This window comes from Protopterus annectens, chromosome 9.part0 (genome assembly GCF_019279795.1).
Source record: "Protopterus annectens isolate FY-2018-M chromosome 9.part0, PAN1.0, whole genome shotgun sequence".
In the NCBI taxonomy this organism is placed as follows: domain Eukaryota; kingdom Metazoa; phylum Chordata; order Ceratodontiformes; family Protopteridae; genus Protopterus; species Protopterus annectens.
Genome location: NC_056743.1, coordinates 452,598,383 through 452,624,056, shown reverse-complemented (window position 1 = coordinate 452,624,056; position 25,674 = coordinate 452,598,383). Strand labels below are relative to the sequence as shown.

Below are 25,674 nucleotides of genomic sequence, written 5' to 3'. Positions count from 1 at the left end.
TGTGTGTGTGTGTGTGTGTGTGTGTGTGTGTGTGTGTGTGTGTGTGTGTGTGTGTGTGTGTGTGTGTGTGTGTGTGTCTTTCGGCTTTTCCCGGTTAGGAGTCGCCACAGCGGAACTCTGGTCCACTAATGATTGGCAGTAGAGTTTTACGTGCTGGCTTGGCAGGTCTAACGCACAACCTTCAATGAAGGAATTCCCATTCACGCATGTCGCCACACAGAAGACGCTCTGAGAATCGAACGGGCAACGTTTAACTGTGAGGCGACAACGCTACTGCAGCACCACCACCGCAGTATATATAGCTACTCTTGGTAAATTACTAAAATGTGCACTTACTAATAATGTTTTTTTTTTATTCCAACAACAATTATATAGACAGACACGAGACATGGCAATGGGTACTTTGGTGGCTAATACGTTCTGTAATATGATAATGTATGTTTGGGAATATGAGTATATATTGTCACCATTTAACCCATTTAAAGGTAATATTTTATTTTACCAACATTTTGTGGACGATTTATTTTTAATTTGGGGAGGAGATAAAACTACTTTAGAAAAACACAAACACATATGAATTGTTGAAGTTTAAAACATCTATATCCACAGAAAGAATGGATTTTCTTAATATTATTATAATCAAAAATCAAGATGGCTCTTTAGACACATATTTGTAAAAGAAATCAGTGAAGAAACATAGTTTATTACATAGACACAGCATGCACCCTCCTCTACATTTTGAAATGTTATTGGGAGTCAGTTGCTTAGAACACCAGAATTGAATACTGTTGAATCCAACATGTTAGAACAGATGAAGTCTATAACAGGAGAATTCATAGAAAGAGGATATAGTTGTAAAGAAGTAGAGGTAGTATGTGAAGACATAAGCGCACAGAGACACTTTAGCAAGACCTTATTTTCATTACAACAATCACAAGAACAATGAATGAAGAGTAACAATAGAATGAATAATACGAGATGCATTTTAACATATAATAAGAACATTTCAGCTGTTAAACAGATAACATCTGAACATTGGCATAAATTACAGGACATACCAGGACTTAGAACCCATATTACTAATTGACCATCTTCTTCTCATGAGGCATACTGACTTAAAAAATATTTTATGTTACAAAGAACAGCCTGAAACATGGTTTAATAATAAACAAAGTAAAATGATTATTTATAAATGTGGCAATTGCAAATTCCGCATGTATGTTGATACTAGAAGTAGCTTTTACCATCCAGTTTATAAGAAAGAAGTAGAACTGAGAGCTTATGGAAATTGTAACAGTATGAATCTTGTTTATCTACCACATTGCGAGTTATGTGATTTGTGTTATGCAGGAAAAGCCAACCAAAGGCTTAAGGACCATATTTGTAGTCATATATCTGATATTTGTTTGTTTGCGTCTTTCGGCTTTTCCCGGTTAGGGGTCGCCACAGCGGAACTCCGGTCCGCTAATGATTGGCAGTTGTTTTATATGTACTGGCTTGCCAGGCCTGACGCACAACCTTCAACGAAGGTACGCCCATTCAAATATGTCTCCACGCAGAAGACGCTCTAGCTGAGAATCAAACCGGACAGCGTCTTACTGTGAGGCGACAACGCTACCGCAGCACCATCACCACAGTCATATATCTGATATGAATAGGAGAAAGTTACAAAGGCAGTTTTTAGACATAAAAATGATAAAGATGAAGATCATAATTTTAAATTTGTTATTTTAGAAATGTGTACTGAAAGTATGAGAGGGGATGACATTTCAATGAAAACAGAACTGGCAGAGTTAAGATTGATATTATGCCTTAAAGGTCATATTACACCAGGGTTTAATGGCTCTGTCTCTTTAAAACCTATTTTGAAAGAAAAACATAATTGTGTTTGAATCTGTTTGGTTAATTGTTTAATTGAATCTGAGTCTGTATTTAAAGCACAATGATTCATTGTTTTAATGCTGACTCTTGAGGAAGCCCTCTAGGGTGAAAGTTTTAACTTGCATAATTTTTCTGGCTTTTATTGTTTCAATAAAGCCTGTTACACCTCTATTGACGTGGTTCCAGTGGCTCAAGTCCCACAGACATAACAGCACTGAAACTGGACAAATGGACATGGAATGGCTACATTTTAGAAAAGGCATGGTTTTGAGTATCGGCACTGGGTAATGACTCCAAATTGAATAAATCTGGAATCCATTCATTCAAGCATAGCTCTAATGTCCAGCACACAACACGCAATAGAAAATCCACCAGTGGATAACTGCTTTAGTCTGAGGCTCATACACTTCTGGTAGCAATCTACTACATGAATTTCAACTGGTCTGTTAGCAGTTTACACCCAAAGCATTCAGCCAGTCAGAGCACCTGCAAGTCAATCCTTTGGGGGCATGAGACTTCTATTAGCAGTACTGACGGTCACTGCAAGCAGCAACCTCATGTGGCTGTTTGGCCTTGAGAAGAGTATCAGTGGTAGCTACAGCTCTGTGCTAACAGCCCAACAAATATGGTATTTTACCATATCACATGTGATGACTACTGTTCTTGGCTATTTATGTGCCTGTTGGCTTAACAACATCACACCCTCTTCTTCTCAATGCAAAACAGCATATTTCAATATGGTCCATTTGATATCAGGTCATTACCCTTTACTCAGTGTCACAGACTCCTGGGGGATAATCTTTGTTTAGCCTTCTGTGTTATGAATGACCCATCACTTTGAACTCCTTCACCTTAACAGTACAAATGGTAAAGCAAACACCCACTCTCGAAACCTAAATCTATACTACCATGTTAACAAAATCTGATTTCTTGACAGGTACCTAACTCAAAGTGTTCTCGACTTGTTGAATAGGCTGCCCTCATATAGCAAGCAGAGTACTTCCCCAGCAACCTTTAAAATCAAATCAGGATGACTTTTGGGTAAACCCAAATTTTCATGGGGATGTGTGAGTAAAACAGTGTAATTACTAAAGCTTCAAAATTTGCACTACTCCACATAAAATTATGTTAGAGTTCAAAATGCCAAACAAATGATTAGTTTAATGATAGCCTAAGATGATTTAGTTGAACTTCTCAATGACCTTCTTGGCCATAAGTTAATCAAGAACCCATGAACCTCTCCAGTTCAGCTGGTTAATCTGGGTATCTTGAGACAATGCTACAATTGTCTAAAGTACACAGACAACCCTCTCCTCCTCCCAACAAACACAAATACATGTGAGAGATGCAACTATATAGCCAAACTGGAGGCTGAACTCTGTCAACTCAGGGCTGGCATGACCAGACAGGAGGAGATGGTAACCACACACACAACAAACCCAGTCCCACATAGACCTACCACAACTGCAAACCAAACACATAAAAACACAAAGACATACTCGGAGGCTCTAATAAAAAACTTACCAAAACAACAGAGGCTCCGAAAGCAGACATCCAAAAATCCACCACCTCAAAATAAAACACATGCAACACATACTTCAATAAATCAGTGTGTCAATCAATCACAGCCCTTAAGGCCAAACACCATGCCTGATAAACTAGTAATAGGTGACTCTATAGTCAGACACACTGATGTCCCGCTTACCAGGCTGAACAAGGAGAGGGTGACAGTGAGCTGCCTATCGGGAGCTGGATCCGCCACATAACACACGCACTCAAGTCACTCCAAAGCAAGTACAAATATGACTCTGTTATTGTCCATGCTGGCATGAATGACCTGAGACGTACCTCCCTGGACTACATGAAAAGAAACAGAGGAGCTCTCTGATTATGTAGCCCAGGCTGGTATGACCCTGACCCTGAGCAGCATCTTGCCCTCACCAAGAATGATGCCACAATACAAAGACAAGATGATCAGCTTTAATAATTGGCTCAAGTACTGGTGTCATTCTAAGGGGATCCAATGTCTGTCTGCCTGGGATGACATGTTGGACAAGCCACGCTGCTTCGCAAGGGACAGCTTGCACCTGTCACCTCTGGGCTTCCGGATATTGGCTAAGGCTCTTGCCACCCCCATAGTGCCTTTTTTAGGCAAGGCTCAAAAGACAAACCCACCTCTTTAGAAAACAAAAATGGAAAAAAACTAAGGGTAATGCTGCTCAACGCCAGAAGTCTAAATCTCAAGATGCAGGCACTCGATGCACTCCTCAGTATGGAGAACATCGACGTCTGTGCAGTAACTGAAACCTGGTTCAAGGCTCCTGAGAGCACCCCAGCGCTACCAGGGTATCCCTTCTATCATGCTTTTCAGCCCCAAAACCAGGGCCAAACCACAAAGGGAGGGGGAGTGTCCATATTCATCAAGGACACCCACACCTCCAGGTTAGTAGCAACACATGAAGCATCGGAGACCATACAGGTGCAACTAACCATAGGAAAAACTGCTATACAACTGGTAGCATGTTAGACCACCCTCCCAATCTCAGGAACCCCACTCAGCCTTCCTGAAGACATTGGAGGATATGAATGTATCACAAAATACCATCATACTGGGAGACTTCAACTACCCTAACATAGATTGGGTACATTATTCTAGCCCTAACACCCTAGCCCAAAGGTTCCTGGAATTCATAAATTCAAATGCACTGGAACAACTAGTCACTTCTCCCACTAGGGGAGATAATATACTAGACCTGATCATCACAAACATGGGGACAAAATGCTCCACACCGGAGGTATACCCCTCACTAGTGAGATCTGACCACAAACTAATCACCCTGGATATACATATCCCACCTCCACCACCAGCACAAAAGACCACAGTGAAAAACTTCTCAAAAGCAGACTTCACTCTTCTTAAGACTGAGATGGTATCCTTTAAGCCCACTGGGCCAGTGGATACCACATCCCACAATGCTGAATCCTTCACAAATGCCTTCTATGGACATCTCCAAGAATGCATGGATCATGCAATCCCAAATAAATCCAAGTCCCTCTCCACCAAAGGCAAGCGTCCTGTCTGGTGAACCTCAGCCATTAACAAATTGTATAACAAAAGAAGGAAGCTACTGCACAACAGAGCAAAATCCCATAAAGAGAAGACATCCCTGATCAACACTAGCAGAAAACTACGTTCTCTCATAAAAACATCCAAGGCCAACTTTAAGAGAAAAATCGCTAAGGACACTAAAGATAACCACAAAGCCTTCTTCAGCTATGTTAGAAACCTGGGCGGAAACCCTCAGATATGCTCAGAGTTAGTTCACAACAACAAAAAATACACTGAACCCACAGATATTGCCAACATTCTGTCTGACAGGTTCAGTGCAAATTTCTCCCCTCCCTCACCCCCAAAAGAAGAAATACTTATCCCAGCTGAATGTAATCTCCCTGTCATCTCAGATGTCCAGGTGAGAGCCGCCCTCAGCAAAGCTAAAAACACAGCATCAATGGGACCGGACAGTATCCCGGGTTGCGTGCTACGTGAACTCCAAGAGGAGCTAAACCCACACATAAAAATGCTATTTAACCTTAGCCTTACTACAGGATATGTACCTGAACACTGGCGTACAGCAACAGTGGTCCCACTCCACAAAGGGGGTACCTCTACAGACCCTGGGAACTACCGCCCCATAAGCTTAACCAGCCTGGTCTGCAAAGCTATGGAAAGAATAATTATGGAACTCATAAACAGAGACATTGGGGACCTACAGACACTTGACCCCACCCAGTTCGGCTTTGTAAAGGGCAGATCCTGTCTTTTGAACCTGGTTGACTTTTTTGAAACAGTCACTAGAGCCATTGATGATGGCAAAGCAGTCCAGACAGCCTACCTGGACTTGGCTAAGGCCTTCCACACAATACCCCACTCAGGCATCATAGATAAGCTCAACAGCTTAAACGTAAACCCTTATATCACTAGATGGGTTGCAAACTGGCTAAAGGACAGAACCCATAAAGTTAAAATCGCTGGAGCAATGTCAGACTCAAAGCCAGTCACAAGTGGTGTCCCACAGGGATCTGTCCTGGGACCCCTCTTGTTCGGCATTTATTTCTCAGATGTTAAAGCAAACATGGGAGGGTTGTGGCTGACAAAGTTCGCAGATGACTGCAAACTAGGCGCCATAGTCGATACACCAGCGGACACATACATCCTACAAAAAGGCATCACAGAAACGGACAACTGGTGCCGGAGTCATGGCCTTAAACTAAATGCCAAAAAATGTATAGTCATCCCATTTGGGAAAAACAAAGTACCCACAAATTATCACATAGACAGCAACCCACTGAGTACGGAAAAAGTAATCAGAGACCTAGGGACCCAAGTCGACAGCGACCTCTCATTTGACACCCAGCATACCGCCTGCTCAGAGGTGATCTCTGCCTGATGTACAAGGCCATGTCCAATCAGGAACTGATGGACATGCTCCACCTCAAAAAATCCAAATCCATCAGAACCACGAGAGCTAAAGACTTAAACCTCGGCACAAGTATGAATAGGACATGCTGGAGGGATAGATTCATAACCCAGAGGCTTCCCATGCTCTGGAACAAGATCCCAGTTCATGTTAGGCAGAGCCCCTCACTGACTCTCTTCAAGAGAAATCTTGATGAGTGGATGGGAGATTGTACGTTTACCCCAGGGGTCACATCTGTGTCACTACTAGACAGGGGCACAATAAACTAATTCTATTATATAAGGGGACCTTCACTGTGTCACTACTAGACAGAGGCACAGTTTTCTAAATCTATTCTGCGCATTTTTGTACCATTTCATGTACCAGGGCAGATAGCCTAGTACTTAACTATGAAACTATGAATATCACTGAGCTTCATTCCTTTGCAAAGAAATTTAAAAACTCAGAAACATTTCTAGCATTTTGGGCATTTCTAGTTGATTCCAATTAATAATTACATTTAAAGCATTAAAGTCAGTCAACATTTGTTTGGCATTTTGAACTCTAACATAATGTTATGTGCAGCAGTGCAGAGTTTCAAGGTTTAATAATTACACTGCTCAAAAGAGATGCACTTATTTGGAGTTATTTATCATTCTCTGTAGCTGAACAGTTATGAAGACCACCTTATTTTAAGCAAGCTGCAGAAAATGCAGGAAAATGTTAATCTACTTCTGTAAACACCAGTCTTTAAATATGCAGATTCCTTTACTTTGTCATCTCCTTAACAGGGACTGCCGCATTCAAAATGGCCTGTAATCGCATGATAACTATTGGGCTAAGTGTTAATGTGAAAATAGTTAAAGTCTGCAAACTCATTAGGAGAGGATTTCAAAAATAAGCAGTCTTAATAAGGAATCTCTGCAACAGCTCAGATTTATCAAGAAATTTTGATGTCTTGGACAAAATATGGCTCAGGGTTACATAAATATGAGCGTTTGTTTTACTTCCTACTTTTCACTAAGACTGTCCTCTGTGACAGGCATCTTCTCTGACTTGTATTTTATTATTTTATTTGTTAACTGGGAAAGTATGAAAATAGAAGTACATTATAGAAAACAAATGAAAAAAATATCTTCAAAAGAGATGTCTCAATTTCTTTTGCACTCATCAGGCGTATCTGGTTCACTCACTAGAGGAATTGTTTTGCTAAATACAGGTTCAAACATCAGGCTGGCTGGTGTGGTTCCGCTGGTTGAATAAACTTAGATATCTTCTGAACATAATATTTTAACTGGTGCGTCACCAACATGTCTCATAATGGAAGTATTTATGGCACGTCCTATATTTATCATAGATCTGGGATTGCCATCCTGTGTGTTACACTCCATTTTTCACAAAACTACCTGAAAAGTGAACTATTAAAAGTTGGACCATATTTGATATTATTAAATCCAATTAAACAAACAGCTGCTACACTATGGACAGAAGTTTATTAAAGAAACCAATTAAACCCATGAAATATAAAATAAATAGATATAAAACATTAAAACAGGATACGTGCTTTTGGTCTAAAACCTTCTTCAGATCTCATGTAACCAAGTTTATTTATTCAGCTAACTAGCATGGTCAACCCATCCAAGGTAATGAAGGGAGCCTCCGCTCCTTCAATACAGGCTTAAGAGGAACCAGCTCATTCAATCCTGGCAGTTTATCTGCCTGCAAATTAGCTAGCCATTTGGTCTCCGCTATTTCAGTTCTATTGTGTTTATCCCCTCCCAAAATGTTCTCACTGCAATGGGTGGAAAGGAGCCAAGAACTATTTCAAGTTTTGTTAGAACGAATACTGACAACGACTGAAGCAACAGCTTGATTAGAGGTGGTCGGTCAACTGGATCTTTAAATGAACCAATAGTGAGAGGGAAATGTGAGGGTACTGCCAAGACCATAAGAAATGATGTTAAAGGTGCTGCAGATGTTAATGATTCTGGATTTTGTATAACGGAATTGGGAACCAGATCTAAAGACAACTCCTCACACATTCCTTTTTTTCCGAAGCTTTCACTTATGCTGAAAGAACAACATAAACATTGCAGATGATCTATAAGCAAAGGCAGGAAGAGCAGGAAATGGTAATTTAAATGCAGGTTCTTTGGTTGTCAAACTAACTATGTATTAAATGAAGCACAATAGTCCCTACTTAACAGAAGACTTTTATTTACTCCAGCGACACACTCACAACTGGATGAATTAGTGACTGAAATCAAGTGCTTTGGTTGTAATGTTGTCTTAAAGACCATGCTCATAGCAGTAATGATGAAACCAATAAAGATTTGTTTAGAAAGCCAAGTAAGTTTGTACTGGTGTTTCATCTGGCAGTAGCATTGTTTATACGGATTTGTGAAAAGGAAGTAACTGAGCATAGACAAGGATATAATAATAAGACTTTTCATAATTTAACAACTAGTGAAAAACAAGCCCTGCACAGTCTGATCCAAGAAAAGAGCATTAAGGAGGTGTAATTGGTGTCCTTAATACAGGTGATTATCAAAGGAAGATGATAAATATCTTAAGTAATAAGACGTATTTCAAGATTCCTAAATGGGAATTTCATCAGATCATCAGGAGGGTGAATAAAATTCTGTACGAACTTTTGATGACAATGAATATTACTCAGGAGCTTTACAATTATTTGAAAGTTGAACATCCCATCACACCTGTGATCAATGGACTCCCTAAGGTACATAAGAACAGATTCAACCCCCCCCCGAACGTTATTATCAAGGGGAGTGTGGGTGACAGAACCTGCCTCTATATACAGTGCATATAAAAAGTGTACACACCCCCTGTTAAAATGCCAGGTTTTTGTGATATAAAAAATGAGACCACAATAAATCATAAAACATTTCCCACCTTTAATGTTTTACGAATTTGTGAAAAGGAAGTAGCTGAGCTTAGACAAGGACATAACACTTTTCATAATTTAACAACTAGTGAAAAATAACCCCTGCACAGTCTGATCCAAGGAAAGAGCATTACAATTCAATTGAAAAACAAACAAATCTGTTAGGGGAAAAAATATAAAAAATAAAAAAATGTACAATAAGCTAGTTGCATAAGTGTGCAGACCCTTAAACTAATACTTTGTTGAAGCACCTTTTGATTTAATTACATCTTGGGTAGGAGTCTATCAGCATGGCATATCTTGACTTGGCAATACTTGCCCACTCTTCCTTGCAAAAGCGCTCCAAATCTGTCAGATTGCGAGGACATCTCTTGTGCACAGCCATCTTCAGGACACCCCACAGATTTTCTATTGGATTTAGGTCTGGGCTCTGGCTGGGCCATTCCAAAACTTTAATTTTCTTCTGGTGAAGTCATTCTTTTGTTGATGTGGATGTATGCATGGAGTCATTGTCCTGTTGAAAGGTGAAATTCCTCTTCATCTTCAGCTTTCTAGCAGATGCCTAAAGGTTTTGGGCCAAAAGTGACTGGTATTTGGAACTCAACATAATTCCCTCTACCTTGACTAAAGTCCCAGTTCCAGCTGAAGAAAAGCAACCCCAAAGCATGATACTATCACCACCATGCTTCACCATGTGGATGATGTTCTTTTGGTGATGTGAAGTGTTGTCTTTGCACCAAACGTACCTTTTGGAATTGTGGTCAAAAAGTTCAACCTTGGTCTCATCAGATCATAATTTGGTAGACGATGTATTGTTTTGCAAATTTTAGCTGGGCCTGGATGTTCTTCTTTGTAAGAAAAAGGCTTCCATCTTGCAACCCTACCCCAGAGTCACATATGGAGAATATGGGAGATTGTTGTCACATACAGTACATAACCAGTACTTGCCAAAAATTCCTGCAGCTCCTTCAGTGTTGCTGTAGGTCTCTTGGCAGCCTCCCTGACCAGTTTTCATCTTGTCTTTTCATCAATTTTGTAGGGATGTCCAGTTCTTTGCAACTTCATTGTTGTCCCATATTTTCTCCACTTTTTGATGATTGTCTTCACTGTGTTCCATGGTATATCCAATGCTGTGGAAATGTTTTTGTACCCTTCTCCTGACTTATACCTTTCAACGAGATCCCTTTGATGCTTTGCAAGCTCTCTGTGAACCATGGCTTTTGCTGTAAAAGGCAAATGAATAAATGTCAGGAAAATCCTACTAGCACAGCTGAACTTTATTTGGGGTTAATCAGAGTCTCTTTAATTGATGGCAGATGTGTACCCAAGAGGACTGAATGCTGTACTTAAATCAAAAGGTGCTTCAACAAAATATTAGTTTAAGGGTGTGCACACTTATGCAACCAGCTTATTGTATGGTTTTATTTTTTATATTTTTTCCCTAACAGATTTGTTTGTTTTTCAATTGAATTGCACAGGTTATAGGTCACATTAAATATGGGAAAAGTTTTGCAATGATTTATTGTGGTCTCATTGTTTTATATCACATAAACCTGACATTGTAACAAGGGTGTGTACACTTTTTATATCCACTGCATGTGGAGAATCAGTTAAAGAAGGTACTTCCCGGAACATCTACGGTGTTGAAGGACATATCCCATTTTTTGGAAACACTGTATATGATTGAACACAGTCTGCCTGGAACAATGAATTTAATAATGGTTACCTTAGATGTTAAGAGTTTGTTCACAGTCATACCTAAAGACTTTGGAATTCAAGCCATCAGTAAGTTTTTAAGATGGAATGACGTCTTGGATAATTAAGTGATTTTGAAAATATGCTGGATTCTAACCATTATACTGGAGAACAATGTTTTTGTATTTAATGAACAACACTATTGGCAGAAGTGGGGAGTAGCCATGGGCACTCCTTGTGCCAATAGTTACTCCACTATAGTGATGGCTGAGTGGGAAATGGAGCATATTTTTAACAATTGACAACTTTTGGAAAGACAGCATTGTTTGCTATAGCATAGGTTCATAGATTAGTAGTAGGCTAACAGCCCTTCTGGGCCATTTTAAGCCTAACCAATTACCCCATGTGAGAATCAAACCCTGTACCTTGTAACTATAAGGTAAACATCTTAACCATTATGCCAACCTCCCACCAGGTTTGTGGATGACATGTTCTTCTTTTGGACTAGTGATGAGAATGAACTGAATGGGTTTGTCGCATACCTAAACAACACAACATCATTTCTGGAGTTTGAAGCATGTTGATCAAATAAGGAGACAGATTTTCTGGATGTCAACTTAATGCTGAGAGGGATATCATGACCAAAATTCACAGAAAGGATTGTTGGAGGAACATTTTTTTACATAGAACAAAGATGCACCCCTATCATATATATATATCCACAAGTGATTAATGGACAATTGATGAGAACTTCCAGGCTCTGCACTGATGACAAGATGAAGCTATTCGCCTTTTGAATCACCTTCAGACTTCTGAAGAGGTACAACCCTATTTTCCAGTGTATTAGTCTGCCACAATAAGGTTTCTGTTTTTCTAACAAAGCCCTAGCTTTGTTGCACATAACAGTAATGTACATTACATATATCATGTTCTGCTCCTTTATTTGGTCTTCATCCTTTTAGCAATGGAAAGAATATCAGTTCAAGTACCATTGCTACTGAATAGCATAACAGTCTTGAATATGTTTCTTCTATTACACTGGAAATACTTTCCTTACTGTCATTCAGCTTTGTACCTGCTTTAAAACAGCCTTTCATGAAGAGAGGTACTAATAAACTACAGATATATTTTCTTGGAGTTACTTTCTGCAGACGGTGGCATCACATTTTTTTAAATAAATGCCACTTGTCAGTTCTGAGCTTATAATTGCTACCATCATCTCTGGCTGTGTGTTGTCATTCTCATTTATTGAATATCCAAATGTATGCCCATTGTTGTTATTCTTCTAATTTCTGTCTCTTTTTACCGTCTTCTGCAATGGTTATACATGATCTTCTACTCGCCTGTTTATGTCTGAGTATCATACTTCTTGCCTCAGCACTCTTGGTTATTACTTCTGTTGCTGCTTTGTACAAATTTGCAAAATGGATTTTCATTTCACATTTTGAACAAGATTTTCCTTTTCCTGGGCATAGATACTGTGTGGCATTGTCCTCCATAGTGACAGCATACTGCCTTGTTTCTTTTTTTTTGATGCACTGTGTTTTATTTCTCTGTTTTCCTTCTTCATTTACATCTTTCATACTTTTTATTTGATAACGCCTATAATTTTACATCAGTCTTTATTTTTGACCTGGATTTCTGATACTTCTCACCATCTTCCAAAGTCTAGAAATTCATTAATGTCATATCTTAGACTAGCAATGCCTTTTCCTTACTTTTTCTGGGCTGAATGTCCATAACTGTGATTTATTTCTTTTTTATGTCTGAAAGTTAGCAGTTGTTTTACACATTATCTTAACCTTGAATAATAAGAGTGTTAATATTCCCCTTGCAGTACTTTGTATATTTCAGCTCACACTTTTCAGGGCTGGAAGTGACTAACTTTTCTTTTTATATCTTTACACTTGCCATTTGTGTATGCCATGCACTCATACAGTTGGTAAACTTTTATATCCTGCCATTTGTAGCAACAATGCTTTCAGTATTCATTACTGATTATGCTAAATACAATAACATAATTCTAGAACCTTACTACCCATTTCATACCCTATGGCTCACTATCAAATGTCTGGGAGCCATTTGTTTTTTTATGTATTTTTTTTACCTTACTGATGCTATTTGCCTTTATTTGCATATGTTGCACACTCTGTCCCTTTGCTCCAGTGACATTTGCTATTGCCTTTTACAATTTTACTGAATGGTTACATCTGCTACTTCCTGCCCAGTTTTGGTGCTACAGTTTAAAAAAAATGTATTTTACACAAACCAATCTTTTAATTTGTTATGCTGTCAAAAAATTAAAATATACTTTTACTCAGTTCTAGTTTTATTGTTGTCATCTAAGGAACAACTCAATCACTGACATTCTGCAAAACTGCAAAGCTTAATAATGGTAAAAATCAGTCAAACACATGCAGCAACATTCTAGACAGAAAAAGTAGGCTTTTTTATAAATAACACATAGCTCACTTGATGATATGGCTGACTTTAAAGAGAAAAGTTACCTTTCATAGGGCAGCTGTAGAACCATGCAACTGGCTGTGATGGCCAAGATGACCAAACTGGCAAATCTTGCAAACTTTTAATTCAGACACAGTTCTTAATTCTAGCAAACAGGATACAATCAGAAATCCACTAATGGCTTACCATATTTTAATGAGACCGGCACTGTATTCATTTACACTTTCTAATCATTTTATTTATTTACTGATGTATTTATTTTTTTGGGGGGGGTTCTCTTTAGTTGGAGCTCACTGCTAACTCACACAGCTATTTAAAGTAATCTAGCTATTTAAAGTTATCTTTAACATAAAACAAATGTGACCATATCATTCCATATCATTTCTAGGTTCTTTATGTGCCAGGTGAAAAAATCTGAAAGTCTCATCTGCACATTTTTCAGATACCACAGTACAGCACAGAAAACATGCAAGTATATTACTAACCACTGGATTAGTATAGTGGCCACAAAAGGAGGATGCTGTCCACAGAGAGACTTATGGTTGCTAAGTGGGCAGATATTTGGCCACTTGGATTTAATACAAACTAGTGCAAGATTATACACTTTAGTGAAGGCTGGACATATGAGAAAAAGATCCTTAAGGTCATAGTCACCCTGTTTGTTAACCCATAGGTTCATACTAGGCTATCTGCCCTAGGGCATTTATAAGCCTAGCCAGAGTGTGTTTGGCTTTCGCCACCCATTTTAAATTAATTTTGCTATGCCCTTTTTCGAGGTTAGTATACTGTGCCTCTGTCTAACAGTGACACAGAAGTGATACCCGGGGTAAACCTACGATCTTCCATCCACTCATCAAGATTCCTCTTGAAGAGAGTCAGTGAGGGACTCTGCCTAACCTGGATTGGGATTTTATTCCAGAGTGAAGGGAGCCTCTGGGTTATGAATCTGTCCCTCCAGCATGTCCTATTTATTTCAGTGCTGAGGTTCAAGTCTCTCGAGCGCGTAGCTCGATGGGATTTGGATTTTCTGAGGTGCAGCATGTCCATTAATTCCGGGTTGGACATGGCTTTATACGTCAGGCACGGATCGCCTCTGAGCAGGCGGTATGCCACTGAGTAGAGCTGGAGTTTCTTTAACCGGGCAGCATATGGCATCTGTTTGAGCCCTTTGATTCTCTTGGTGAGGTACTTTTGGGGTCTTTCCAGTTGCTGCAGATGTCTGGTAAGGTACATCCCAAAAGGGGCATTGTACTCAATTATGGGCCTGATGAGAGATGAGTAAAGAGGCACAATGACCTCCCCTGATCTAGATGCGAATCCCTACATGATTAGGTGGGCTATATAAAATGTTTTTCTAACCACTTTGGCCACGTGGTTGTCAAATGAGAGATTGCTATCAACTTGGGTCCCCAGGTCCCTAATTACTTCTTCTGTACTTAATGGATTACCACCTATGTGGTAATTTGTAGGCACTTTGTTTTTGCCAAAGGGGATGACTATACACTTTTTGGCGTTTAGCTTGAGGCCATGGCTCTGGCACCAGTTGTCTGTTTCTATGAGGCCCTTTTGGAGGATGCTTGTGTCGGCTGGAGAGTCGATTATGGTGCCCAGTTTGCAGTCATCTGCAAACTTGGTCAGCCACAGTCCTTCCGTGTTGGCCTGTACCTCTGAGAAATATATACCGAACAAGAGAGGTCCCAGGACTGAGCCTTGTGGGACACCACTTGTAACTGGTTTGGAGTATGACATGGCTCCAGCAATTCTAACCATGTGGGTTCTGTCCTTGAGCCAGTTTGCAACCCATCTAGTGACATAGGGGTTTATATTTAAGCTGGTGAGGTTATCTATAATGCCCGAGTGGGGTATTGTATCGAAGGCTTTTGCGAGGTCCAGGTAGGCTGTGTGGACCACCTTCCCCTCATCAATGGCCTTGGTGACTGTTTCAAATAAATCGACCAGGTTTAAGAGGCAGGATCTGCCCTTAACAAAGCCGAACTGGGTAGGATCCAGTGTCTGTAGGTCCCCAATATCTTTATTTATGAGGTCCATAATGATCCTTTCCATAGCTTTGCAGACCAAGCTAGTCAGGCTTATGGGGCGATAGTTTCCAGGATCCGTTAAGGCACCACCTTTGTGGAGAGGGACCACTGTTGCTGTACGCCACTCTTTGGGTACATATCCTGTAGTAAGGCTGAGATTGAACAGTAGTTTTATGTTTGGGTTTAGCTCTTCTTGGAGTTCATGTAGGACGCAGCCCGGGACACCGTCTGGTCCCATTGATGCTGCGTTTTTTGCTTTGGAGAGGGCAGCTCTTACCTGAGCATCTGAGATGTCAGGGGGGCAGCACTCTGCTGGGATAAATATTTGCCCTTTTGTTGGGGGGGGGGGTTGCGCTGAACCTGTCAGCTAGGATGTTGGCAATGTCTGTGGGTTCGATGTATTTTTTGTCATTTTGGACTAATTCTAAGCATATCTGGGAATTCCCACCCAGGTTCCTAACATAACTAAAGAAAGCCTTGTGATTATCCTTAGTGTCCTATGCAATTTTTCTCTCGAAGCTGGCCTTAGATGATTTTATGACTGCCCGTAGTTTTTTGCTAATACTGATCAGAGATACCTTCCCTTTTTGGGATTTTGCTCTATCATGTAGTAGCTTCCTCCTTCTATTGTATAGTTTGTTTATGGTTGGGGTCCACCAGACAGGACATCTGCCTTTGGAGGATTGGGTCTTGGTTTTATTTGGGATTGCATGATCCATGCATTCCTGGAGGTGTTCATAGAATGCGTTTATAAAGGATTCTGCGGTCTGGGCCGTATTTTCCACAGGCTCAGGGGGTCTTTGAAGGATTCCACCTCAGTTTTGAGAAGTGTGAAATTTGCTTTAGAGAAGTTTTTCACTGTGGTTTTCTGGGCAGGGGGTGGGGTCGGGATGTGAATATCCAGTGAGATTAGCTTATGGTCTGATCTTTCAGATTGCACCATGATGTGCAATCTGAAAGAGCAGCAATGTCGGCTAAATATGATAATGCAGGAACAGATTCTAGAGATATGGACGTCATCCTTGCATATTAAAGGACATTGTTATGGCTGCATCTAGGATACTGTAATTACCATACAAAGGAAGGGAAATTAGGCTAGGAAAAAGACACTCAGTACCTTGTGGAAATGATTAAAGGAATGAAATGGCTAGCATTTACAAGAAGCTTAGATATCTGGGCACAGACATACTAGAGAAAGAAATATATTCTGGATGTATGGTATTATTTGGGAGTAAGTCTGAGAAACACAGCTAAAAAAAGAGGGGAGAGGTATGTAGCATTTGCAAGGAATGACACAAAACAAAGTATTAATTCACTGAAATGGTGGTAGAGTCTTGGTAGGTGTTTAGTTTGAAAAGAGATATGCATCTCAAGCCTTTCTTCCTGGGCCTCTGCTGAAAACTGGCTTCGTTCCAAGTCGGACTTTCCCGGTTAACAAATGATAAATAAAAAAATAAATAAAATACAGATTGTTATCAGTAGAGTTCAAACATACAAAACATAAGAAAAGGATGGGGAAAGGGTACTTGAGTGGCTAGCTGCAAAACCAGAATGGACTAACTAGGCCATAAATCATCTTCTGTCGTTTTCTTTATATTTTCATACGTGACAGTCATACCAGGCAGAAGTAATTTACATGATGAATACTCAGAAGCAGCATGATTTGTTTTTCATCTGCCTATCAGGAAGAGCTGAATGAAAACTGGGAATATTTAATAGTTGTCATCAATGTGCATATACAACTTTTATAATAAGCATACCAGCATCTTATTCACTGGATCTATTTTTTAAAGAAGTTGTATTTAATCGCATTCCTCAGCTAAAGGCTTTATTGCACAGAATTTGCAACTGCATTTGTGAGAGTTAATCTGTAATCCTGCTCAAAGATTTTGTGTCTAGATAAAGAGAACTGTATGTGTGAATAATTAGATCTGACAATTTTGCTGAAGCATTGAGAGGGATTCTTGGTAACCAAGGGCCTCAAGATGTCCATAAGAAACATTTCAAATGACTTATCTATGCATGATTGGCAATACATAATATTTTACAGCGAATGGATCATAATAATGACTAAACATTCCTAAAGAGACATTTAAAAATGTCTAGCTTTAGCCTTTTGTACAACTGCATGCATTTTCTGATAATCATTATGATGCAGGTACTGAATAAGCAACTTTGTACTGGGACACATGATTATTGTCAAGCAATATGTCACAGAAGGGTAAAGCTATGAATTGCAAATGAGCTTTACACTTTAGGCCTGGGTGTAATCACTTACTTTCCGCTTAGATCATGTATAATTCTAAACTAGACGCTTAAACTGCACAGTGCTTCTGACCATCTCCTCTAAAAAGACATTATCTAGTGAAAATTATCCAGTTAAATAAATAAAACTAAGAAAGCACAACTGGATACACTACAGTCTAAAAATACAAGGTGGCTGGCTTAAGTGATGCATTTAAATATTATTCTACAGAGTGAGTAGTGGATGTTTGAACATTTCCTTGAGCACATATCCCATGAATCCTAGTAAATCACATAAGCCGATGGTGCTTCCTGGCTGTGCCCCCCTGAATCAGTCTACCCTGGTAAAAAAACAGAAATAAAAAAAAAAATGAAACAGCTAATTTAGTCAAAACCATAAAGAAAGTGAAAAATGTTAGATTAGTGAGACTTACAGCTTATCCAACAAATAAATGTCAAACGAGGCGAGAATTGGAGTGCTCACCTGATTTCAAAAGCTATGTTTTTGAACAAGCTTGCATCACTGATGGGGAAGAGTTTACAAAGAATAGTACCTATGCTAATGATGCATTAACCATGATGAAATACACCTGTGAAAAGATCGAATTTCTTTAAGATAAGGTTCTCCAGTTTCATTCTCTCCTGGTGTGCCTTCTGTGCAGAGTCAGCATGTCTTCCCTGTGCTTGTGTGGATTTCCTCCAAGTGCTCTACATTCCAAAAACATGTGGTAGGTGGATTGGACACTAAATTGGCCATAGATGTGACTATACATGCGAGTGTGTGGTACAGAAGAACAGCCATGGCAGGGCTAGCCACCTGGTGCTGTGAACCCTGGCTCTAGATGATTGCCACTGTTGAAGTGGCACCTCGACCTCATGTTCAAAAATGAGAAAAGGGGCTATGGATGGAATGCAGCCTGTATCTTCTAAATGACTGCTAATGCAGTGGTCAGGCCAGGCCAGCGCACTTGTGTCAGTCTTCAAACTGGGGCTGGAGAATAAACCTAATGTCTCGAATGAAGACAGTAAACATAAACTAGCAGTAGATAATGGTAGTACAGCTTCAAGCAACACCTATGGTACCTTGCAAGGTGGTTTAGGAGCAATAATTTACTTATTTATTTGCATTTGTTTACCAGGAAAGCCCGACAGTATAGAAAAAAAAAACATTTTTAGCAGAGGCCCGACGATAAAAAACTCTAGACCAATACTGCATATTAAAGCATAATCAAATACAAAGAAACAGAGTCATTTGCACAGAAAAATACAGTGCAATGCACAATATAATTAGCATGGTTAATCTTCTTCTTCTTCTTTCGGCTGTTCCCATTAGGGATCACCACAGCAGATCAACTGTTTCCATTTCTTCCTGTCCTGTGCATCTTGCTCTGTCACACCAATCACCTGCATGTCCTCTCTCACCACATCCATAAACTTTATCTTAGGCCTTCCTCTTTTCCAGTTACCTAGCAACTTCATCCTTAGCATCTTTTTCCCAATATACTCTGCATCCCTCCTCAGCACTTGTCCATACCAATGTAATCTTGCCTCTCTGGCTTTCTCCAAACCTTCCAACCTGGGCTGACCCTCTAATATACTTCTTCCTAATCCTGCCAATCCTCGTCACACCCATTGCAAATCTTAACATCTTCAACTCTGCCACGTCATGCTCTGAATCCTGCCTTTTTGTCAATGCCACTGTCTCCAACCTATATAATATAGCTGGTCTCACTACCCTCTTGTAGACCTTCCCTTTCATTCTTACTGGTACTCGTCTGTCACAAATCACTCCTGACACTCTTCTCCACCCACTCCATCCTGCTTGTACTCTCTTCTTCACCTCTCTTCCACACTCACCATTACTCTGAACTGTTGATCCCAAGTATTTAAACTCATCCACCTTTGCCACCTCTACTCTATGCATCCTCACCATTCCTCTATCCTCCCTCTCATTCACACACATATATTCTGTCTTAATCCTGCTGATCTTCATTCCTCTTCTCTCTAGAGCATATCTCCACCTTTCCAGGGTCTCCTCCACCAGTTCCCTACTCTCACTACAAATCACAATGTCATCTGCAAACATCATAGTCCACAGGGACTCCTGTCTGAGTTTGTATGTCAACCTGTCCATCACCATTGTAAATAAGAAAGGGCTCAGAGCTGATCCTTGATGTAATCTCACCTCCACCTTAAACGCATCTGTCACTCCCACCGCAGACCTCACCACTGTCACACTACCCTAGTACATATCCTGTACCACTCTTACATACTTCTCTGACACTCCCAACTTCCTCATACCATACCACAACTCCTCTCTAGGCACCCTGTCATCTGCTTTCTCTAAATCCACAAAGACACAATGCAACTCCTTCTGACCTTCTCTGTACTTCTCCATCAACACTCTCAGAGCAAACATTGCATCTGTAGTGCTCTTTCCTGGCATGAAACCATACTGCTGATCACTAATCATCACCTCCCTTCTTAACCTAGCTTCCACTACTCTTTCCCATAACTTCATGCTGTGACTGATCAGTTTAATCCCTCTGTAGTTACTACAGCTCTGCACATCACCCATATTCTTAAAAATCTGTACCAAAACACTTTTTCTCCATTCCTCAGGCATCCTCTCAGTTTCCAAGATTTCATTAAACAATCTAGTTAAAAACTCCACTGCCATTTCACCTAAACACCTCCATGCTTCCACAGGTATGTCATCTGGACCAACAGCCTTTCCGTTCTTCATCCTCTTCATAGCTATCCTTACTTCCTCCTTGCTAATACACTGCACTTCATGATTCACTATACGCACATCATCTAACCTTCTCTCCCTCTCATTCTCTTCATTCATCAACCCCTCAAAGTACTCTTGCCATCTGCTCAACACACTCTCCTCGCTTATGAGTACGTTTCCCTCATTATCCTTTATCACACTTAACTGCTGCACATCTTTACTAGCTTGGTCCATCTGTCTAGCCAATCGGTACAGGTCCTTTTCTCCATCCTTAGTGTCCAACCTTTTATGCAACTCTTCATACGCCTTATCCTTGGCCTTTGCCACCTCTCTCTTTGCCATGCACCTCATCTCCTTATACTCTTGTCTACTTTCTTCATCTTTGACAATCCCACTTCTTCTTCGCCAACCTCTTTCTCTGTATACATTCCTGTACTTCTTCATTCCACCACCAGGTCTCCTTGTCCTCCTTCCTCTTTCCAGATGTCACACCAAGCACCTTTCTAGCCATCTCTCTTACTAGCTCTGCTGTAGTTACCCAGCTATTCGGTAACTCTTCACTGCCACCCAGTCCCTGTCTTAACTCTTCCCTGAACATCACCTCACAATTACCCTTTTTCAATTTCCACCATTTGATCCTTGGTGCTGCCCTCACAGTCATCCTCCTCTTCTTGATCACCAATGTCATCCTATGCTGCCCAACTACACTTTCCCCTGCCACCACTTTACAGTCTCCAATCTCCTTCAGACTGGCCCTTCTACATAAGAAATAATCAACACAGGAAAAAATGATAAATGAAATATAGTGTCATAAAAGTAAGCAATGCAGAGTAAGTGTTTAAATAATTCAAAGAAGAAAAAGATGCAATTATATATTACAGTAGTTCACTAAATTGTAAACAGGAGGCACCACTAAATACATTTCAGATTAGCATTCCTTGTGACTTCTGTGAAGCAGAGGAAAGAAACTCATAATAGCACTTAGGGGGTAGTAAGTGGAAGAAAGAATTAAGGAGTGCAGTTAATTTAAGAAAAGGGACAATAACTTGTAAAATAAATGAAATTATACAAAGACCCCCATTAATATTCCAAAACGTTCACGCTGATTGGTCAGAGTGCACATTGTAAATCAGACTTATACTAATTGAAAAAGGTCCGGTTGCCCGGACTTTTTCCATTAGTACGAGTCTTTTTTTACAGCAACAGAGAATGCAAGATCTCCATTGCTTTTTACACACTGTCATGCTATGTTAAAGGAGTTTAACATAGCGAGACAGCTTTAAAAAAGTAACGGAGGTCTTCCTTTCTCTGTTGCTTTTTTTAAAGCTGTCTCGCTATGCTAAATGGGTTTAACATAGCGAGACAGCTTTAAAAAAAGAAACGGAGATTGTCTGTTGTTTTTTTTAAAGCTGTCTCACTATGTTAAACTCCTTTAACATAACAACACACTTTGTAAAAAGCAACGGAGATCTTGCTTTCTCCGTTGCTTCCACCCACAGCTCTGATGTACTGCATAAGCATATGCATGCGCAGTACATCAGAACTGCCACAGAATACCAGACAGCTGCAGAAGGGCAGCAAGGAAGCATTATGCAATGCCATTATTTAAGAAAAGTAAGTATTTTTTTTCCTTAAATAATGTAATTGTATAACAGCAATAACCCACTTGTGGGTGTGGGTAATGCTGGATTTACCCACGGTTGTCTTTGTTTGGCCACTCGGGCTTCGCCCTCGTGACCAAACCACACCAACCATGGGTAAATCCAGCATTACCCAAACCCAGGCGTGGGTTATTGCTACAATATTTTATATTGTAAAGAGATTTCAAGAGATGCAGTGAAAGAAAACGGCAGATGGAACAGATTGGATGAGCTGGGGGAAAATGAAGGTGCAAGAGTGTAAAAACAGTAAAGGTTAAAGGGATAAAGATTTGGGGGAGTACTGAGAGAAAAAAGGGGAAGCCTGAGTATATTGTTCAATAGAACTTTGTTATCTAAGTGATTTTACTAAGTTAATATAGAAGTTTCAAAAAATGCAGATTAATTATTTCAGTTATTTTACTATATTAAAAACTACAAGACTATGCACTTTGGGGGAATTTAAGTAATGAATTATATTTTAGAAGGTGTGGCTCAAAGGCAGACAGGGGAAAAAATGAAGAGGCTGTTATAATCACAATGCTGACTCATGTTGTGCAGTGTTAGTCGCTGTAGCAAAAGTCAGAAGAATAAAGTCTGCATTGTCAATGATGTGGGGGGGGCCAGAAATGCTGATGAAATCATGCTGTTACACCAGGTGTTGATAAGGTCACCTGAGGAACATCAGATCCAGTTCTGAATTCTGAATACTATGTCAGGAAAAGGACATTATGTTACTTACAAGTGTACAGCAAAAAGCTATCGAGAAGTTAAAGCAATGGAGAACATGTAATACAAACTGAGGCTCAGTATATTGGGTGTATACAATCAAGAAGATAACAGAAACGAGATAGGAGTATGGATATACCCACATGGCCAGAGGCAGGTAGGTGACATCCAACTGAAGTAAAACTATGAATAGAAAATTAAAAAAAGGAGGGGAAAATTAGGTATAACATAAGTAAATATTTAAGTGAGATGGTGATTTGTCCCAGTAATGCCATACAAATGGCAGTATGTGATTTATGAAAATATTTAAATGGAACTGGACTGGGTTGGAGGAAAGATGGGAGGAGGTCTTCAGTTGCAGCGTGCTAACTGTGATACTGGTAGATCAAAAAAAAAAAGACATCATCAAGGGTGACTTGATGGACCACACTGGAACCTATATAATAAATAGATCATCAGTAAAAAAAAAATAAATAAAAACAAAGGAAAATATATAAACAATTATGAGAAGCGGTGCATCTTTTTATTTATTTATTTTTTGCAGGGGAGGGACTGAGAAGCTAATGCCATCTAGAAGAAAACCTTGAGAAGAAGATGGCAAGGGAGATGATTAAGAGGCAAAACACATTATTCTGACACAGTAAGAAACACAGGAAGAAATGGCTGGAGACAGTTATACTAGGGGGTGTTATAAAAATGCTTATCAGGCATAATTACTGATCAAAATCTTCACCTGTGTTTTAATGCAGGAGTGGCAAAACTGAAAGGTGCAGCAGGTATGCAAGGGGATGAATAGAAAGATGGTGGAGTGATTAGGGAAGAACTAATGGAGAACTTAAAGTATCTTTGGTGAATCAAGGTACAAAGTCTGGATGAGGTTCTCTGGAGGGTACTAAAAGGAACAGTAGTAGTGCTTGGTAAACTTCAAGCAGAATTCAACAGTCTGTTAATGTAAATGTGCCATAGGCTTTCATTCTGCTGATTCTTATATAAAAGTGCATCTAGGAAGGGATCAGTAATTCATAAGACATAATTCTCTATCAACAGTGCTGCTTCAGGTAGAATAGGTCGTACCAGTCCAGGATGCTCCAGGTCTGTGTCATCACTAGAGTGTCTGCTGGTGTAGCAAACATGGATGTCACTAATGCCGCAGGTACTGTAATTTACAGGAGGTTGTAAGAAAATGGGAATGGCTCCCAAAACAATGGCGTGAATTGAAAAATGTCCATTTGTTTGGAAACCGAGGGTGATTGTCACAATGAAACTTACATATGAAAAATGAGTAAGGAACCTCAGGATTCACTCCAATCCTGTTTACCATATTTATGTCTGATATGAAACTAGTTCATGCAGTAGAATCGACTTGCATATTGATGATTCATAGAATGGTACAGCACCAGTGGAGTTATGGTTGGAACGTTGCACTAACTATGTAGTGGTGACTGTCCTAAGGGTACAACACCCGTGGAGTAATGGTCAGAATGGCGACTGTCACAATGGTACAACACCAGTGGAGTAATGGCTGGAACATTACACTTAACTATGTAGTGGTGACTATCACAGTGTTAACACCCACAGAGTAACGGTTGGACCATTGCACTTAACTATGTAGTGGCGAGTGTCACAATGGTACAGCACCCGTGGAGTAATGGTTGGAACATTGCACTTAACTATGTAGTGGCGACTGTCACAAAACATTGCAGAAGAAACACTGCATATTCTCATGGTTGAAATTTCTGTGTCAAAACTATCTTTGTCTCAAATACTGGACTTTTGTTAAGTTTACTGGGACATGGAGAAGAATGAAAAAAAAGCGAGTTTTATTTATGATTTACACTTTTTCCTTTGCCTCCATGTTTGTACAACATCAGAAGTTATTAAAGAGATCAGGGGTGTGGGACGAAAATTCACACACAGGGGGATACAGGAGGCCTTGTCCTCTGCATAAACAATTATCTAAGAATCTTTTACGATCTGGGAGTCTCAGTACTTGGGAGTGCAGTTTTCTGTAGGTACTGATGTTTTCTTCACTGTTAGTTGCATGTTGTTTAAACAAGATGCAATTAATAATAGTCCATGTATTGTGCAGAGGGATAACCCACTTGAGACCTGGTATGCAAAAGCCACTATTCCGCCATACTAGCTCCGATCAACACTATGCTTCTTCTGTACTTTTCTTATCAAATGACTCTGACCTTAATCAACACTCCACTTCAGCTGTACTTGAATACCAGCTTTAAAAAGAATACAGCTGTTTTTACGTGTGCTAAGATATCATGTTAAATCCTTCTTTGTTCAGGAAGATGTGGGAGAGTTGTGGGTAAAATGAGAGGGCAAAGGGAAAAGGGGGCATAACTTAAAATGGACTGAAATCTCAGGTAGGAATCTCAAGAGGTCCTTTAGCTGTTTAATGCATACGATAAAGTACATTCTGAAGGGAGCATTGTACTCCCTAATTGGTCTATTCAATGCTGAATACAACAGATAGATGACATCTTTAGATCTGGATCATATATTCTTGGCTGTTAGTTGTGCCAAGTAGAAGAATCTTCTGACTATACTTGCTACATAATGATTGAAGGGGAGGGAACTCTCAACCCAGGTACCCAGGTCACTCACTGCATTTTCATTTAGTAGTAGAGTATTGTATATGCTATATGCTGAAGGTAGGGGTTGTTTGCTAAATTAAATCATACTGCACTTTTTCCCCTTTTACCCATTTTCAGTATACCACATATTAAGTGCTTTCTGAAGGATATACATGTTACAGAGGATCATGACACCATCACCTAGTCTGCAGTCATCTGCAGAAATAGCTAACTAGATGTCCTGGTTGTCATGCTGAAGGTCAAAGAAGTAAATGCTGAAAAGGAGAGGTAATGGTATAGAG

At 39.8% G+C, this 25,674-nt stretch overlaps 1 protein-coding gene across 3 annotated transcripts in view; it reads right to left on the bottom strand.

Annotated features, from left to right (window-relative positions):
* ANK1 (ankyrin 1) overlaps positions 1-25,674 on the bottom strand; it is a 1,899,552-nt gene that overhangs the window by 1,799,912 nt on the left and 73,966 nt on the right. The window lies entirely within an intron of this gene.